This window comes from Betta splendens, chromosome 3, assembly GCF_900634795.4.
Source record: "Betta splendens chromosome 3, fBetSpl5.4, whole genome shotgun sequence".
NCBI lineage: Eukaryota > Metazoa > Chordata > Actinopteri > Anabantiformes > Osphronemidae > Betta > Betta splendens.
In genome coordinates, this window is record NC_040883.2 from 5370212 (window position 1) to 5389046 (window position 18835).

An 18835-nucleotide genomic window follows, 5' to 3' on the forward strand; every position below is an offset into this window, starting at 1 on the left:
GCATTTGCTGATGGAAAACTGAAGTAGTTTCGTAAAATGTGTTCTTAAATTATGATGCTCTAATAATTTCATACCACAAAGATCTTGAACTCAAATTTAATGCTGTGTGCCATGCTGCATACTGATGCTTCTGTGCAGTCAATAATGTTTTCTCAGTTAGTGGTTAATATCAAGGTCAGATTAATGGACACATCATTATTAACAGTACGCGTTGGGGGATAGATTGATTAGTAATGGCCCAAAAAACTTCTCAACAGCTTCTTGTGATCAGAACATTTGACTCCCACATTGACTGTGACTTCCTGCTTAAACACCAACCTCTTCAAATTGCTTTAATTTAATTTTTAAAAACAAACAAAAAAACTCTTTGTCTATTACAAATACTATGTCAAAAATACTATGCTCGCACCACAATAAATATTAAAACACACAATATTAAGGAAAAGATATACAGAGAAATATACATCAGACAGATTGCGCAATGCTCCTGAAAATGTACGTTCAGGTTTGCATTATCCTTGAGCAGGATCTTTTTTATCATGCATCAGGACGTGGTTAATGATGTAACAATATGTTTGCTGAGTAATGTAATAATGTTTGAACCCATCTTAGGCCCAAACAGACTGAAGCAGTGTCCAGATGACAGCTACAACATATTGCCATTAGTTTAACACAGCGGCATAAGGTCTTGACATCTCACCAGCAAAGTCAAGTGTGAAATATGCTTAGTCAGCGCATAATTATGACATCTGTTCCCCTTCACTGTGGTTATTAACACAATGTTAACTGAAGGAATAACAGGTTTCGGTAAAGTATGTGTCAATGGCACGGAAGCATGTTTAATTGAAATATGACGGTGGCGTAATGAAGATTAAATTAAAGCTGGAGATAATCGTCTGACACATAGATAATTGAGTTGCAATCCTTGGGCAATGAAGAATAGCTCGGGGAGAAGAAAGAAATAATCGCAGCCATTTGCTAGAGAGGAATAAGCTTATTTCTCTGTGATGGGGGTCATATAAATTCAGCACTCAGATTAAAGAGTGATTAATCAAAGCAGTAATCCACAATTTGAGTGGACTCAGAATGACACGTCTGCTTTATGTAATTTACTTTGCGCTCCTCTTCCAGCGCTGATTGTGGTATAACTACCAGCCTGTTTTTTTTTTTCCTTCAGAGATCTCTCATCTATGCTTGCATGATGACTTGATGATCCGATTGCGAGGGCGGCGGCGGCTGGCAAAATGTTTTTATCTCTCTTCTCCCCCTTAAAATAGCACAGGGGAGCGCTTGTGCCCTGCGCTCAAACATATGGTCCCACGTTAGAGCCGGGACCGGTTCAAAAGGGATTAGTGCCTGTGGGTCGACGCGTTTTCGTGGCACCCTGCTGCATTTCCAAGCCTCTGCTCTCTCGAGCACCGAGCGGCGCTGAGATATTCACGTACTGTATGAGCTCACAGAGTTGTGTGCAGTGCAGAACTATGTTAATGCACTAAATATACAGTATACGTCCTCAAAATCAACAGTCAACATTAGACTAGTATTTAAATTGGTTTTGTGCATGTGAACTGGTCTGTAGTGTCTATTTAATGTGTTTCGTGCTTTGTTTATTAGTGTGTTTCTGTCAGATACTGTTGATATCAGTTTCTAGGCCTTAAACCTTGTTTAAATCTCTCCATCTGCTTTTAAGAAAGTTACTACATTTGTTGAGGGATATGAGATAAGATAAGATACATACTGTATTGATCCTTTTGGGGAATTTGTCTTCTGCGTTTCACCCATCCCCTACCTTTGAGGCTTGTACCTTTGAGGTTTAGCTGGTACATTCATGTCATACTCTTGTCTGCTGTTTCTATCGAGGTTATAGGTTAAATTTGAATCTCAGGTTTCGTGGTTGAACAACCAAAGAGCACTAGGGAAGCTTCAGGTAACTGGGCTCTTCCGAATGAATATGAATTACCAGTCTATTCCGCCTTCTCCTGAATGTCAGGAAGACATAGAAAAACAAAAAACACCTTTACAATTGACCCTCTAGTAAAGCATAATGTTGTCTACAAATTAAATATTTGTTTTCAGGTTAGGTTTTTTATTTTTTATTTTAACTAGGATTATCTTTCATGCTTTCATGAATTTGAAGTATTTGTTTTGCTGCTCTGTCACCACGTACAGTAGACTTTCTGAGTGGAATGTGTTTGGACCAGCTGCCCTGCGTGTGGTTTCCATGAATTAATTAGACACATTGATTTTTTAGGCACATCTTCAAGGACTAAAATCATAAACAATCACAGCACCAAGGTCGCAACCTCCATGTCGAAATGGTTAATCCCTAAGCTGATGATAACAGCTCAAGCAAAAGGAAGAAAGATGTTATCTGTGAATTGACTGTCTGCTATTGATGTTGGTGTCATTATCTCCAGATTGGCTCTGAATTAGAACAATGGCCATTTTAAGTACCATTTCCTCTTCCTTCCAGCCTGCTGCATGTGGTAGACATTAGGCAACGTGCCACCAGGCCCACAATCTTCTTCTCCAGTTTGATTCATGCCTTTTGGATCAATCCATAGTAGTTGGGCATTCAATGATAGACGCTGAATTCTTACTCGTTGCTAATTGCTCCTTTTGTGCAGTTCTTGTGTTTTTTACTATTTATTATGATGATGCATGTTTTTATGATGTGGTAAAGTAGACCAGGAGTGTTTGTGTGACTATTATATGTATTACCTGAAGTGCTCATAATGTGGATCACATAGAAAATGATAGTTAAGTTTACCAGTTTTCTGAACGAATGGAAAAAAACCACCAGACACCTGTTTGTTGGGTTCAGCACCATACAACATTGAAAATGATGATGATGGGAATGTGCATCCCCTCCTCTCTGTGCCCTGCTGGATAGTGACCCACAGAGAGGAGGAGCGTGAGGACAACGAGCTGCTGCGGCGCATGGCGCTCCAGCTCGCTGGGTGGTGGGAGGAGCCGGGAGCACAGAGAGCGTTGTTCCCTGCAGCCGATGCCATGAGGCCCCGCCTCCGTCCGGCAGCATACCAGCGACCCGCTTTCCCTCTGCCTTCCCAGCTGCTGGGAAAGATGGAGATACCAGCAAATCTGTGTTTGTTCAGCCACTCAACAAATATCCCCTCACCAGATTGCGTCTGGCCAAGGAAACGGCACTTGACTCGGATTCTGAAATGATTATTGGTGGCAGTGTCCTTCTGGGGCTGCTTTTTAAATGTGCCAATAAATTTCACATGTCCAGCTTTGTTTTGCTTTCATTATGGCTCTAATCTCCGTCCCAGGGCCAGGTCGTGTCTGCCATGAGTGAACTCTCTGTTTTCTCTAGAGCCAGTGATTAATGGCTGGACAGCATCATTACCAATGCGCCGCTCTGCAGTTACATATCTGCCTCTGTTGACGCAATGCCACAAACGGAGCTCTGTGCGCTCGCATCTGCTTCTGAGCGCGTTTGTGTCCGAGGACATGCTCCGTGTGTGAATGTGAGCCGCCGTTGACGCTAACGGGTCTATTTTCTATGTTTACATGATCTTTGTCAGCTACGTGATTTATGTACGTTTTAATTTTGAGCCTTTGTTTCACCTCTTGTGAATGAGCTCCAGGGCCTGACTCAGACAATCACAATTACTGTTTATGGTTTTATACCCTCCCTGTCTCTGAAGCAACTTGTGTATTCATATCTCTGAAGTAAAGACGGCTAATGGACTCATGGAATCTGACCTGCCAGCAACCCCTCCTCTTTTACAACTCTGCTATTGTTCATCTTTTCCCTTTAAAACTCATATGCCCATAGCAGCCAGCTATTAACTTGACATTTACAGTACTTTTATCGACTCCAGAGTGCATTGATTCATAACAGTCATGTAAGCACTCATCTCCTGAAGCTTTAATATTATATTTTAGCTTTTTGTCTATGACCCCACCTATGCTCTGCAACTTGCGTCCTGCAAAGCTAAACATGAATGTGCTTCCACATGACTAATAGATGATGCACGTTGCCTGACAGGCCAGAGTTTAGTCACCACACAAAACGTTTGCTTTGTGGAGAGTTGAGCCTAGGTAGGTTTCCTACAGTAAAGGTGATAATGTTTAGTTCTCTACAATAACTTGCTCTCCTGTTTTAGACACTTACACTATGTACACACACATATATCAGCTGTTTACAGGTGGCTAACTTACTGGTTGACCAGTCCAGTATCATGAATTATGCCCCAAATACACAAGTCGTTTATAAAATGTCTATCTCTAATTTGATGAATGCTATTTTCTTTGCAGTGGAACTTCGAATGTTTATTTTGCCGTTTTCCCGACTGTTGTTTTTTTTTTCCGTACCATGTTAAGATTCGCCCTGGTGAGTGAATAAGCCTGTCTTTCCCATATTAAACACAACACTCGTCCAATAAATGGACACCACCTGTTTAAACTGTCAGTGCCATGTTGGGGTCAAGCAGGGTCCGAGTTGATTGGCCACATCGAATGGTCACAACACGCCACATGCCCTCTGTGGTAACTTTAAAAAATGTTCAGGAAGTTTGGTTCACCCTTTACGGCCTAGGACATTTCCTACTACAGGAGTTAAGCACTCAGGACAGGAAACCATTTGCTGTGGCTGTAAGATCTCTTTAATGACTGTCTAACTAGAAACAGGCCGGCCTAATTCAGTGCCTGGAGCCAGCAGGAATGGCCTTGCATCTAGACGTTGTTAGAATATTTACTGCTTTTTCAATGGGAGTCTTTTTGACACTGCTGCAATAAAATTTACAAGGGATCCCTTTTTAGCGTGATGCGAGGCAAAGTGTGGTCAAGAGGGGAAGAAACATGCCTGAAAAAGTAGCAGGCCATTAAAGTTATCATTTGTCTTTGTTTATGTGAACCGGGAACTACGGATGGCTGACATTTAAACGGCGTTTGATCGGCTCTGTCCCCGGTTACCTCGGAGCGGGAGCGCTTGATCGTCGGCCTCTCCTGACTTTGCGGCATGTCAGCGGGGGTTACTGCGTCCAAGTGTAGGATCTTAGTTTTAGTATATGTGAAAGGGTCAGTGTTGTCCTTGGGGAAAAAAGCTGCTGATTCTAACATATTGAGCTTTTAATGCCCTCTAACTTTCTCTTGACTGCTGTCAATTGGTGTTATACTTAAGGGTCTGCTTGTCGTGAGAGCCGCAGGGCAACCAGATGTACTCTGGGGCGCTGCTGCTGCACTTAGTGACTTGGTAACTGTGGGAGTACTTATGGATTAGGGGTGCTTGTGTACATGCTCATGTGTTACATGCCTATGTGGGTGTCCACGCACCATCGTACAGCGTGTCAGCGCTCCTGCTGGCTGAGGAAATGAGCTGGGACCACCAGAGGTGATTATGCAGTGCAGGCAGAGACCAGGATGGCTTGTTCCAGTCACTGACTGGGCCTGTTCTGTGACCCACCAAACCTCAACCCCACCTCCTCCTCAACCTTTGTTTAATAAGCCCAAGGAGTGGTAACCCCTTTTTTCTTAAGTGCCACTGTGTCTGGACAAACTGACACACTTCAGTTTCACTGCAACCCCTCTACCCTCCTTTCTCTTTCTTCCACTGTGGATTTAAACAAATGCAGTCAAACCCAATTAGGGGAGAGTGAGAGCAGCACAGGAGAGGCGCTGGTAATAGTAACTTTGTTCAGCTGGTTCCTGCTGTGACCAGCCCTCATTTAAATGAGCCGCTTGATAACCCTCAGAAATACGATCCCAGTGTGAGAGGCGGTCTCTTCACTTTCCTCGGTCCCAGCGGAGTGTCTTTTAACAGGCCCCTCACCTCCGTGTGTCGAGGGGCGCCGCGCTGACACACGAGTCGGTGGAGACACGGCAAGTGGAAGTTATGCTTGTTACTTATGGCAACGGGTAAAACATTGAAATGATGTGAAGGTGACATCAGTACATTGTGAATATTCAGAACGGTCCCTTGATGTCTAGGTGGCAGGAGGTTTGTCACTTACGTAAAAAAAATTGTGGAAACTCCAGGAAAGCTGGTGTAGAACCCTGTGTGTGTGCGTGTGTGTGTGTGTGTCAGTCAACTGGTCAAAAGTGCTAAACTGCTCCTACGCAAGTGGGTTAAAACAAATACCTGCAACCACACCAATTTGAAGCCTGTTGCCACACGCCAGCGTGGCAAACTTTGAAGTGTTTATCATCGATGCCTCATAGAAGGAGACCGGCCTGAAATGAGTGTTAAAATACTGTTATTCACATCATTGCATGTGAGGCAGTGGAACCATTGATAAGGTGTCCCGCTACCTCCTGGGTAAACAATTCATCAGAAATATGCTATCATCATTTCTTACCTTCCAAAGCTATATTTGTGCCAATTGGGCGCTTTGGTTTGTGCTGAGGCCGTAGACTGAGGTGGTCTATTACCCGACATTGCTATCTTTAAAAAATGGTGTTATTGTTTGGAGAGAAATTGTCACCTGAGATAAAATTCAATCACTCTATGGATGTTTTACCACTTCTTTTGTGACGCTCATGAATAAGAGCAAAACGTGTAGCGACCTTTTATAATATTTCTGAACTCCATGACAGATGGCCCCCTTATCACCACGAAAATAAAAATCCAATAGGAGACACAATGCAGAACGCTGATTGAGTTAGCTTTGACCACTCAGGACATGTTGCCACCGATTTAAGTTTTTACGTTGTTTCTTTTACCATGAATAACGCTGAACACAGCGACATCGCATTAAATTACTTCGGGCCTCAGATCCTGTTCGCAGAGAGAATGGCACATGATTGAATGTCTCCCATTATGCTGATAGCAGGTCAGACAGGGGAGCCTGTTGGGCCTTTGATAGGCAGTTAATGGTCAGTGAGGCATTGGGCAGAGATATCTGAGGATCCACAGGTCGTATTGCTGGTGTCCCGCTCCCCTCCACCAATCAAGCTTTAACACCAGCCCGTGTTGTTTTCATTGGCACTTGAAGTGACATGATTTACAGAACCGCAGGGTTGATGTCAGCTCCTGGAAAATCGCAAACAATAAAAATAGATGGAATGGCAACCCGACAGCCACGGGGCAATGGCGTGTCACTTATAGCGCGGCGTAGATCCATTTTAACACCTTCCAAATGAAAATACATTCTCTTGTACTTAAAGGTTAGAATACAAGATGTACATGTGTCATTCGAACCAAGGCCAACAGTACTTTGTCTGTGAGCAGGTTATCATTCAGTACGCTGTGATGCGCAGAGTGCAGACCGGTGTGATGCCAGGTCACAGCCCTGTTACACTGACTGCACAGATGTGGGGGTGGGCCGTGCTGAAGGGGCTACAGGCCCCATCACCCTCCATCCTGAGGAGGCCTGGACCACGCTTTAAGTGCCTCTTTATTTTAGATGCTATTACTGTGTGTGTGTGTGTGTGTGTGTGTGTGTGTGTGTGTGTGTGTGTGTGTGTGTGTGTGTGTGTGTGTAAGGAATTACCCGAACACGACTTTCAGCCTTCTCTGCTGGGCCCAGTGAGGTCCCTCGATGGTCCCACAACGTGTCCAACCCAGTGGATGCACACCATCCGATTCTGATTTATGCAAACCCCTTTTATTTGACATTGTTGTCAAACCTGATTATAATTATGTATATTAGAGCCCCTTTGTTGCTGTTGATTGTTGCAGGGTGTTATAATCAGATTAGTCTGATAGGCCACAATGGCAGACACAGCTGTTTGAGAGGCCGCAGGCGTCTGCTTGGGGGGGGGGGCATGTTGAGATGTTGACTTCTTCTAGTAGCTATTGTACGCAGCCAATGAAGTTTCACATAGGAGACCACACCCAGCTCTTTATAGATGTTTTTGCACTTTCATAAAATATGCAAACCCAGCTTTTACAAGCTGGTCCCAGTTTTTCATCTGGATGTCGAATTGGTGCCAAATAACTGAACAAAACATCTGAAAGTCATCTGCTGTTCAAACAATCTGATCTCTTAGTTGCAACATTAGCACTATATCCAGCTACAGACGGAGGATTGTAGTGTAAAAAAAAAAAAAAGCCGTGCACATGTATTAGTAAACATGTCTCACTTCCTGCATGCCTGTATTTGTGTAACGCTTGTGGTGGTTTGCTTTTCTTCTCTCTATCTGGAAGGAGGGGGTGGAGATACAAAGACCTGGATTCTCCCAGTAGAAATGCACTGACCAACCAACTCAGACTGCACATCTCTGTGGTGGCAGTGGACAACCTGTAAGCTGTGGTTTTCTGGGTGGTGGACACTAACATCCAGGCTTTAAGGCCACAGTGTAGACGATGTCCTCCTGGACCATCCCTTCCACCCACTGTGTCCTTGCCGGACAGGGGGGCGCTGATCAGTGTCGTGTGCTTCACAGTGGCTGCTTTCTTCTAGAAGAGAGCACTAAAAAATCTTGAATGTTCATTTTTTATTAAATTCGGAACATTTATTCTTCTGTAGCATCTGAGTTCCTGAAGAATTGGTTGAAATTTTCCTTCATGAAACCCCTCAGTCTTTTTCAGCTTTGTTCTAAAATTGTGACGCATCACATCATTTTACTCCACTGTACTGTGATATGAGCAGCGACAGACAGGTTCTGTCACTTATGTGTGTTTCTCAGTCTCAGACACTGATCGACACATTCCACCGCAGCAGTTTCAATCTGCGTTTAATCACTCACACATGCACACAAGCCCCGAGGCAGACGTGTAAACGTTAAAGAACTACATGACGCATTATTTTTAGAAATGAATGGCACAAAGACTGTAAACACCTCGATGTTACATTACAATCTTCCTTTTACTGCTATTTACAAAAGACACTAGACATAGAGAATAATTCCACTCGTAAACGTCTTTTAAAACAATTATTTCACAACTAAATGCAATAATTTCAAGTAATAGAATTAAAATATTAAGTTCTTTCAAGGGGCTGTCAACGAATATTCAAAATCAAGATTGGAACTTGAAATTCCCAACCGAGCAGAGAGTGATCTGCTCACGCAACAATTTGGTGCATGGATGTGAAAATTGTTAAACCTTGACATAAAGTAAAAGGCTAATGTTGTATAAGCTACTGTTAGTCGCCCATTCCTGCACTAGCGACCTAGTAAATACAGAATAATAATAATGTCCCTTCTCTTATGTGTCCTGTTATTCTAATAAATACTCACGTATGTTGTTTGACAGCTCTAAATGGCCGATGTGGTTAATAACCAGGGGCCTCAAATCAAGAATAAAGTAAGTGATTGCTGCGTCTGCTCGCTGGCTTGCAGCGCAGCTGCTGGGCCCTCGGCTTGTCATTGTCAGCATGTTTAAGGAGGGAAATGCAAACTAGGGTGTAGCATGACGCAGCCTCACAGCCGCACCTGTCAGCTCACATGATGAATGAATCAGTTTCACATCAATTTGATGCTGAGCAGCTATAATTGGATTATTTACACAGGGCAGCGGCACATGGGGTCTGACCATCTTAACCCCAGGTGGGTGTTGGACTTTGGCTCTCGGGCCGTGGACTCTGACCCACAGTCAATACCCTCTGTCCTGCTGCTTATCCCCAGCTAACCACTTCAAAACCTCCCAACAGGAAGATCTTAGATGTTGTAAGTGAACTAAACATAATAGAAACATCAGTTTCCACATTGAGGAACCATTTGACGAAACTACACAGGACCCGTGCAGTCTGTCATGTGTCACTTATTGTGCAGTGGACAGTTTTCCTGCTCCCGTGGCAGCGACTTACAGCGATTACGGAGGCGATACCTGCATTGCACCCGGTGCCGGGGACACCGGGAATTTATGCTTATAAAATTGCAGCTTGCACAGAACAAAGTCTTGGCAGAGGACAAATTCATTTTGTCATGAAGCATTTTCCGTTTTATTTTAGCCAGTAAAAGTTTTAATAGAGGGAGATTTTTAACATTGGATTAATATGTAAATTTCTACGAGGACCCTCTTCAGTTATTGCTTATATGATGCTTTTATAAGTTTGATTTTCAAAATGAGCAGAGCGGTTGCCGTTGGAATGTTGTGTATTACCTGGACACAGATTTGAGTGTGACCTCGACTATCGCACAAAGCATAAATCAGTCAATTGCCGCTACGTTGCATCTGCTGATTTAATTTTTGTCTCTACAACCATGTGGAATGCAGCATTTTTAAGTTCTGCGTTTTTGTGTATCATCAAAATATATGGTTGCATGCAGTGATGCAATTCATATATTCATGCTACTCATGCGGTTCAAGAATTTGCTTATGTGCAAAATTAATTTTTCCTGACAAACCTTCAAATCTGAGCATGCTTTAATAGTAGAGTCCTCTCCCCTTTCTCTCTGCTGCCTGCAAAGCTCATTCTCACTGATTATCACTAAGGCTGCCTTGACTTCAGGCTCCCCACATATTTATTTACACTGATTAAAAAACAACACAGAAATGTGTGCTGTCCAGTGCAGAAAGTACGTACCCATCGTTTTGCATACTGCATTAATTCTCTGGAAAATTCCGCAGGATTGTTTTTTATTAGGGTAAAGTTCCCAGGAGCTGCACAGCCAATAAAAAGCCAACAAGATAAAAGAGCAGGGAGGATTAGGAAGGGATGAAAGCTGTAAAATTTTCCATATTATCTTGTGAAAAGCTATGTTCTCTGTTCTCCCTTACATTTACCTTAATTATTCTGAAGGGCAGAGCCAAAGCAGGAACTTTCAGCATGTCGTCTGCAGTTTTTCTCTAAGGTTTTTGACATATGTTATGTATTTGCATTGTCAGAAAATGCCCGTGGATCCGGTCGCATGTGACGTGGACTGTTTGCAGAGACGAGTGTTGCGTGCCTGAGTTTTGTACCGCAGGTTGCGGAGACTCATAAAAGAGACTCTGAAGTATCTGAACCTTGCGAAGACAAACACACGGAGGGATTCATTGCTTATTTTACAGGCCGTCCTCAAGGTCCAGGTCTCTTTTGGTGCAACGTCAGTGCATCTCCGGTGCCGCAGATCAATTTGCACAATCAAACCTCCTCCCATGTGTAACGGCAGAAGCATTCACACAGGTCCATACACTACAGCCCCCCCCCCACGGACGCACAATAAATAAATAGTTAGATAAATGGGCCTTACTTTGCCCAGTTCATGGATCAGTTTTCACTGTTTAGTTCTAAGAACCATCTGGGTCCCGCCTTTCACTCCGCTCTGTGGAGCACAGATGCTCCTTTTGTGGTGTGCTCCAAATCTTAATAAGCAGTTAAAATATTTACCGAGGTGGGTTTTTCTTTTCCCCACCAACCACATTTTGCTCTCCTGTTTCTTTTTTTTATTATCGTTATTATTATTTATACCTTTTCACAGGCAAAAATGGAGATGTCCACTAAATGTGATTGATTGGGCTTAAAAATGGCCATTATTGCCATTAAGCTCCACATGTCAGCTGCTGCTTTTGTGCCCGCTGTATTTCTAAGCTAACCAGTGATCCATGAGCGCAGACAGGAGGGGGAAGAATGTAATGCCTTGAAAGAAATGCCCATTTCTCTATGGATCCCTCACTTGATTAAAAATACAGCTGCAGACACTAGCATACAAGAGGCAGAGAGAGTCAAAGAAAGAGGAATGAGAAAAAAGGGCAAAGTGAGACGGAGCACAAAGGGGGGATACCCCGATGTCGCAAGAAAAGAAACTCTCTGAATTGGAGAAATAACTTCTCTCAAGCACCAAAGAAGAAGAACAATAGCATGATTGAGGACAATGTCTACGTTTTTAAGCATATTTATTTATTAGTACCTGGCTACGAGTTTCCAGGCCTCATGGGAATCAAAACCTGTGGAATGTCAGGAAGCGTTGGTGTGGATCTGGGGCTACTGCGTCCAGATAGCTCTTCACCACGCAAGCACTGAAACAAGAATTAGACGGACTAAAGACACAAAATGTTTGGAGGAAGCGCTCGCCCTCGCATGCGTGCACTTTATTTACAGAGCATATGAATGCACGCTCTTACGCGTCATGACTGGACATGCCTGGCATCATAATTGTGTGTTTAGATGATGTGAGTAAGACATGATCTCATGGGAGATATAAACAGCATAACCTCATAGTTGTGTGATCCAGTGAGTCATCGCAGTCACACAGTGGTGTTTGGATTGGACTTCCTGTAAATTAACAGTATTGAAATGCTTGTGCACGCAGCACATTGTCCTTCCTGAGCTGCCCAAAGGATGAGACCTCCTGCCCACTGACAGAATGGGATTTGGGGAACTTTTAACAGCAGGAAATAGTAATTTGGCAATTCCCTTCCTGCAGCTTTATTCCCGTGCATAAAGATATGAAAAGAAAACCCCAAGAACAAAGAGAAGAAGAATGTGCCACGTAATGACTTGAGGAAATACTTGAAAGAAGACGTTATGGGCTACAGTGAATAATTAGCTGTGTTTACAGGTGCTTCACTTGTAGCAAGGTTTTTAATCATAGCACTCATTGAAGTCTGCTGTCTGTGAAGCATCACCGCATCAACTTTATCTCCCTTCAAACAGGCGTGATTCCCTGCTGCTCTGTGACACGATCCTGTGAGTCAGACCCACAGGAGGCACTAAGGTGACAGTGGCAATAGGGCTCCTGGGTCCTTTAGACAAGTCATCAGTCATCCGTGTGCAGCAGTGCACTGTGGGAGGTCACTGTCTGCCTCCTGATACTATTGACGTATTATGAGCAGCACAGTTCTTTCTCATTTGGTCAAGTTGTTCCGTATCTGTGACATGTTTTCCTCCATTGTTCGCAAGATGGCCGCCTCGTTATGTTTTTATAACTGCAGAGCTGTGTTGATGTAGCGCTTCGGGGGAGAAAACATGAGAACATGCGCAGGGTCTGGAAAACATGACCTCACACACGTCGCAGAGAGAGAAGATTCCCAGAGGTCACAGCGCTGGCTTCCCTCAGAGAGGAAATGCCCGAGGGTCCCTGAGGCCACGGGGTGACCTCACCAGGCCACATATCGAGCCGAGGCCAATGTGTTCAAGACGCCCACCGGCAGCCCTGCGCTGGCTCTGGGTCGCGTCCGGGCCGGGCAGCGGAGAGCGTCGAAGGACTGCAGTGAAATCTGCTGCTGCTCGTAATGAAAACCAGCGAACAGCGTGAGTCCCAGTGCTCCAGGAAGGCGCAACACACCTGCACTCTATGGCGGCTCTTTACTTTTTGCGTCTGCAGCACGTAACAGCTTCGGTTTGTTAAGTGAGATCAACAGTTCCTCTGTTTGTTTGTCTATTTAATCTGGGCTGTTCAGATTATAATAATAATGGCATCTCATAGTCTAAACCGTGACATTCATAAAATCATCATTATTATGTAAAGGGAATCTCTACAGCTTTATAGATGGTAACATGTTTTTGCAGGATTCTTCACACTTTACTCTGATTTGTGCTTCTCTTAATGATAAAACCAATTGTATCCCACCTGTAATGTACAATCGCCTATTTCAAGCGAGACAAATCCACGCTTTGCACTTCGTGTGTGAGGTTCCTCCTAATTTACGTGTAAATTGTAAAGTGACAGGGTGGAATGTAAACTCTGGTTGCCAGCGCGGCTCAGCCCAGCGTTCCCTGCTGTCTGTCTCTGTCACCATAGTGAAAACACTCTGAGTTAAAATAACTCATCTCTTTCTCTTCCATTATCTCTCCCTTAACATCCCTCTTTTCCCCTCTCTGGCCATCACTCTCGCCCCTATTTTTCCGGATGGCGAGTTGGTTTTGTGAAGCGGGCGCCACGTGGGCCCCCTTTTATAGCCGAGCACCGTTTGTTTTATTTATCTGACACTCGTCCCCCCATATTGTCCCGGGTTATCAGCAGTCACCTGCAGATTGCGTCGCCGCCTGTGCGAGGCTCTGACCCATCTCAGGGTTCACCTTTAAATCTGATTCTTATCACTACCTCCGTGATAAATAGGCACGGCTTAGGAGGAGATTACCGCACTCGTCCCGGTCCTCCTGTTCCCACTGTCGACGCCGTTATGTGTCGGGCCTCGAACTGTCATCCCAGTCTCAGTCAGAAGGAAGGCAAATACTCAAATCTGTTCCTCTAAAGATTTGGTGACTTTAGAAAAAAAAGCCTACCTCTGTTCCCATGTGAATGGCCTCTTATCTCCAGTGGGCGTCCTTAAAACCCTCTTCCCACTCTGCTACGCTCCTCTGAGAGTTAGTCAGCACATCGTCATACTGACAACTGAGCTCCCCCATCGATTTTTCACACGGTTCTTATCTGGAGCAATAGTTTCAGAAAGTTTTTTTCCTCACTAATGACAGTGGTGTCGTTCCAGATACGATGCAAACACCTGCTCTCCTCCCCGTCTACAGATCTGTCCTTCACACATTTTTCAGTCTTACCTACTGCTGTATGACCTGTGTGATTTCGCACCAACCTTTTTATTGGCATTGGCAGAAAACATGGTGTTTGTGATTGTCCAGAGATATTTTTTTGGAACCATTGGTTTCAGTGAGTGTCTGTAGATTTTATTCATTCCCTCATATATTTATTGATTTACATTTTTTACACTCACATTTTTGTGTGATAATGACATTCTAGCCTGCATCTGGACTGGCAGCTTGTGTCTCCTCATTCTTTCTTGCCCTGCTGGACAGTACTTATGAGTCACTGCTCAACTCTCCTGGCTGTGATTGATGCTCACTAGCAGCCAGTCCTGCCATTCACCATAGGGAAACATGGAATTCATTATTTAGTTTGCTGTGCGGGGTCAAAGGTTAACCTGAAACAATGATAAAATAGAGGGAATGCTTCGGACCGCGAATGGGGGAAGAAAGACACACATCAGCAGCTGGCTCCTCTCACCTATATCATGTGGACAGTTTTAATAGCAGTAAACTCAGAGAGGTCCATGACCGTGTGATGGAGGATACTGATGTTAGTCCTGGGCCGCCATATCTAACCCAGGTTCACAATCTTTAAGTAAACATTTCTGAGGATGCATACATTCGACCTTATTCATCAGTGTGAGAGTTCACAGCTGTTATCATACTCCCTGACACATGCTAAAGTGCGGCCATCACACTGGTGGTCTTGCTGCAGGGCAGTCATATGGCAGATGGTTCTTGTATATTGTTTTAGAACATACACGCCCTACACTAGTTACTGATGTAACACAATTCTTAATAGTGCATCTTCAACCTCGACTTTCAAATGTAGTCTCCAATCAGGGCACGAGGCTGAACTTGTGACCTCTGTGGCATTTTGCAGTTGGGCCCAATTATTAAATGAAATGACGGATTTGAAGACCTTTATTGCCTCCGCATCATGTTGGGGCAGCCAGTTAACAAGAACAGGCCGGTGCATTAATGATGATAGATTCCACACCCAAAGCCTTTGGAGAACAATCACTCCCAGAATGCCATGCAGCAGGCTGACCTCCTGACCTGTCTCAGGCCACACAGAAAAGGAAATCTATAAGCAGATTTAAGGCAGAAGTGACTAGTGACCAGAGTGACTGGCCAGTGAGCATAGTAGCCTGTTTGCTGGACAAACATGCCCAGGCACACAAGCCCCACAGCTGGAGAATAATCCCATTGGAGGCCTTTTAAATATCCAGAGCATGTAAAACAGAGGAGTTGTAAGATATGCAAATCTTTTTGAAAGCTAATGAAGCACAATCTTATTTCACAACAAGCTGAATTTTGTCCAAAGGGACAGAAAAAGAGGGGTTGAATTGGATTCCTGGGTGTCTCTCTGTGGGAAACTTGTCATCTTTGAACTCTGAGGGGATTCTATCCCGGCACCTCAGTAACCGGCGCCACTGTGAAAGTAGCGTGTCGTGTCTGTGAGGTTTTAGGCCTTTTCAAACAGGAAGAAACCAATCCGCCATCACGCTACTGTACTACATCTTATTTACATCCAGTATGACATGACATAATGAATGACATCACACGATGTGTTCTAGTCTTAAATTCAAGTGCTTATTATTTCAGATGAATTCATCCTCTGGGAACCATGAATGTTTATTTAGATGTTTCACACTGGAGCAATACTTTTGCACTGAACAAGCTGCTGTCATGCAGTTAGTTGCCATTTTTGGAAACCACCAACTTGATACCAGCCAGAGTAATATGAAAGTTTCTGATTTACACAATCAGTGTATCACCCCAGTAACAAAGTGATTACAACCACATGCTCAGTCAATGGTGTGTATACAGTGGCTCATTATGAGTAAAGCAAGCGTCACTGATGCCCAGGATACAGTACCTGTACACACTGCAGCTAACGCCCTCACACATCACCCGTTCTCTGTGCAGCAGCTGTAATTTTCCCAAACACCTGCCTTGACTTAACTATCAGCTGTGGTTCCTGTCACTCTTTACACTTTACCAAAATAGGTTGGCAGCCTTTACAAGCGGGGCGATAATCCTACCTTTTATTGCTGTTAAGAAACTACCTCCACTGCTTTGGCAGGGACGTGTCAGGGCCTCAGGCCAATTTGTAGATTTTATTTCCTTTTTTTGTTTGTTTTTGTTGTGTTGTTGTTTTGTTTGTTCTGGGTTTCGCCAGTTAACGTTTCCAAGAAGATGAATAGTTGGATACAGTGTTCGACTGTACAACCGCTGCCTCCCCTGTAAACAACCTTATCACTGGCAGCAGATTCTATTTTGCTGACATTACCCACACAAGCTCCTGAACTTTGATACAATTATTTTTGGGGACGTTTTCACAATCTACGTAGAACAATGGTCATCAATAGGGAATCAAGCTAAACGTTTATGTTAAATCACTGGTTTTGTGGCGTTAGTTTTAATCAGTGTACTGACAGTGAGCAGCTGTGATAAAAAGCATTTTTGTGTCCTTTTTTTGTGTTTTTACATATTGATTCAACTCCTGTTCTTATCTCTCACCAAGAGGGAGGTGGGGGAGGAGGGAGGGGAGGGGGTGGGGGATTCATGTGAAATTGTAAATGGGAGCTTTCATAAAAGTCTGTGAGCACAAACATTGTCCATTCAAGGCCGGTTTGTTTTCCATGAAAAACAGATAGGACGGGCTGTTCATCTCTGAGCAAACTTTAGTCATTATTTGCATTCAGAAAAAAAAAAAATTCCATTGAGGGGCAGCTTAGCGTTGTCTGGGGCGTTCGGCCTTTACCAGTCAAATGGTGAGAGGTGATTCGTTTGTCCTCCTTGGCAGCGCTGCAGTTTGTTAACCTCACTGGTAGATAATTTCATAGCCGTCAAGGCTGCTGCCCACTGGAACAAATAGGACAAATTCCTAGAACAATTTTGCCCGCTTCCTGAAATGATGTCATGCCAGAAAATCAATGCTGTTTAATTTTTTAATGTTGAAACCGACTGACAACAAACAACAAAACCCTTTTTAAGCACAGTGACAGTGAACAAGTGGAAATCTGATATTTGCAAACAGAAGAATAATAAATACATTATCATCATGTAGAAGTATTCAACTGATATAAAAACCAAAGACCCAGTTTTTCATCAACATTTCTACAGCTCTTTTCTTAAAATAGAGTTCATTATCTTTTATATTATTACTAATATTGTTTTACTAACAGGAAGTTGTTCATCACTGGTTCATCTGTGAAACCCCAGCAGCTGTGTCATCCTGAACATGACCATTCACATAAAGGAAATATGATTTCATTCATGTGTTTAATGTTCACACGGTGAGTCACTGCTGAAACGCCAGACCTTTTCCCTTTCAACTAATGACTCATGTGGCAGCAGACTGCGAAAGGACAACTTTAGCATCAGGAAGCCAGACGGATTCTCTTGTTGATTTCTTTCTTGTTCTTTGTCTTTGCTGAATAGAGATCTATACTGTGTTGTTTCTATCAATGTCAGATAGCAGCTCGGTGTCCGTTCGGTGATGGCACTCCTACTGGGGAGGACTTAGTGATTAAAGCAGACAGGTGTTCTCAGTCCTTGGAGAAATAAAGAAAAAGAAGCCATCGATGGCAACATGCAGCCATCATGGAGGAACATCCATAAAATAGATCATGGCCAAGAGAAAATGGATAAGAGCTCCGGGCCAGGAAGATACAATTCATTGATTGGGGGAATCATTCCTGGCTGCTAAACTGAAGTTCAGTCGGTGTGGGAACGTGCTGGATTGTCTTTAGGGAAATTCAAACATTCTTTAAAGGGCAGCGTTATTTTCACCGTGTACTGTACATGTAGATTTTAGATTCATTGTTTGATGCCTCGTTAGCATATTGCTATTACAATGGGTGCTGTTTTTCCCTGTGTCTCCAAACGATAACTGTTACAATATAATATGCAATTAAAAAGGTTCTTATGATATTTCTGTTCATTAATTAAAAGTTGCTTAATGCTTTAAAGTCATTTTAGTCAAACGTTGATGCTGCCGCTCAGGTTTAGTGTCCCTTAAGTTCTGCTTTTTAATACAGTAGCAGTGTTAATGCAACTAGTATTTGTCTCAGGCAAAAACAAACACGTCTGTGTAAAATGATGCATCCAGTGTGTGAGGAAGCGCAGCCTCTCGAAGAAACAGCTGAAGCTCGATGCTGCTCGAGCCGTCGCCTGTTAACGTGGCGCCGTACGATCCTCGGCACCGGATCCCGCGAGGCTCCGATTGAATGAGAAGCGCCACTGCATCGTTTCATCATATCGCAGCGTGTCGTCCTGACAGCGGCGCGGCGTCATCGCGGGACAGCTAATTGGATTTGCTGTCTGACTGTGCAGCGGCGCGGCCGCCGAGGGTCTGTCAGGGTGGTGATGACGCGTCAGCAGCAGTGAGGAGGATCCAGATGTCATACGACTGGTGAATTTGCCACCCTGGACTCCCACCACAGGCGCCACACGTGTCCATAGTCAATGCTTTATGTCTTACTACCCACTGAGACCAATAGAACCTTCTA

At 43.8% G+C, this 18835-nt stretch overlaps 1 protein-coding gene across 6 annotated transcripts in view; it reads left to right on the top strand.

Moving 5' to 3' along the window:
* The window catches only part of sall1a (spalt-like transcription factor 1a), a 167513-nt gene that overhangs the window by 88013 nt on the left and 60665 nt on the right, over window positions 1-18835 (top strand). For 2 of the 6 annotated variants that reach the window (XR_008694118.1, XR_008694124.1), the window contains one exon: window positions 8114-9430. The exons of 2 other annotated variants lie outside the window; for them this stretch is intronic. The gene's annotated coding sequence lies outside the window, so the exon portion shown is untranslated. Of the gene's footprint in view, window positions 1-8113; window positions 9432-18835 lie in introns of those variants that run through there. 2 more of the 6 variants (XR_008694129.1, XR_008694135.1) reach the window with 1 other exon arrangement.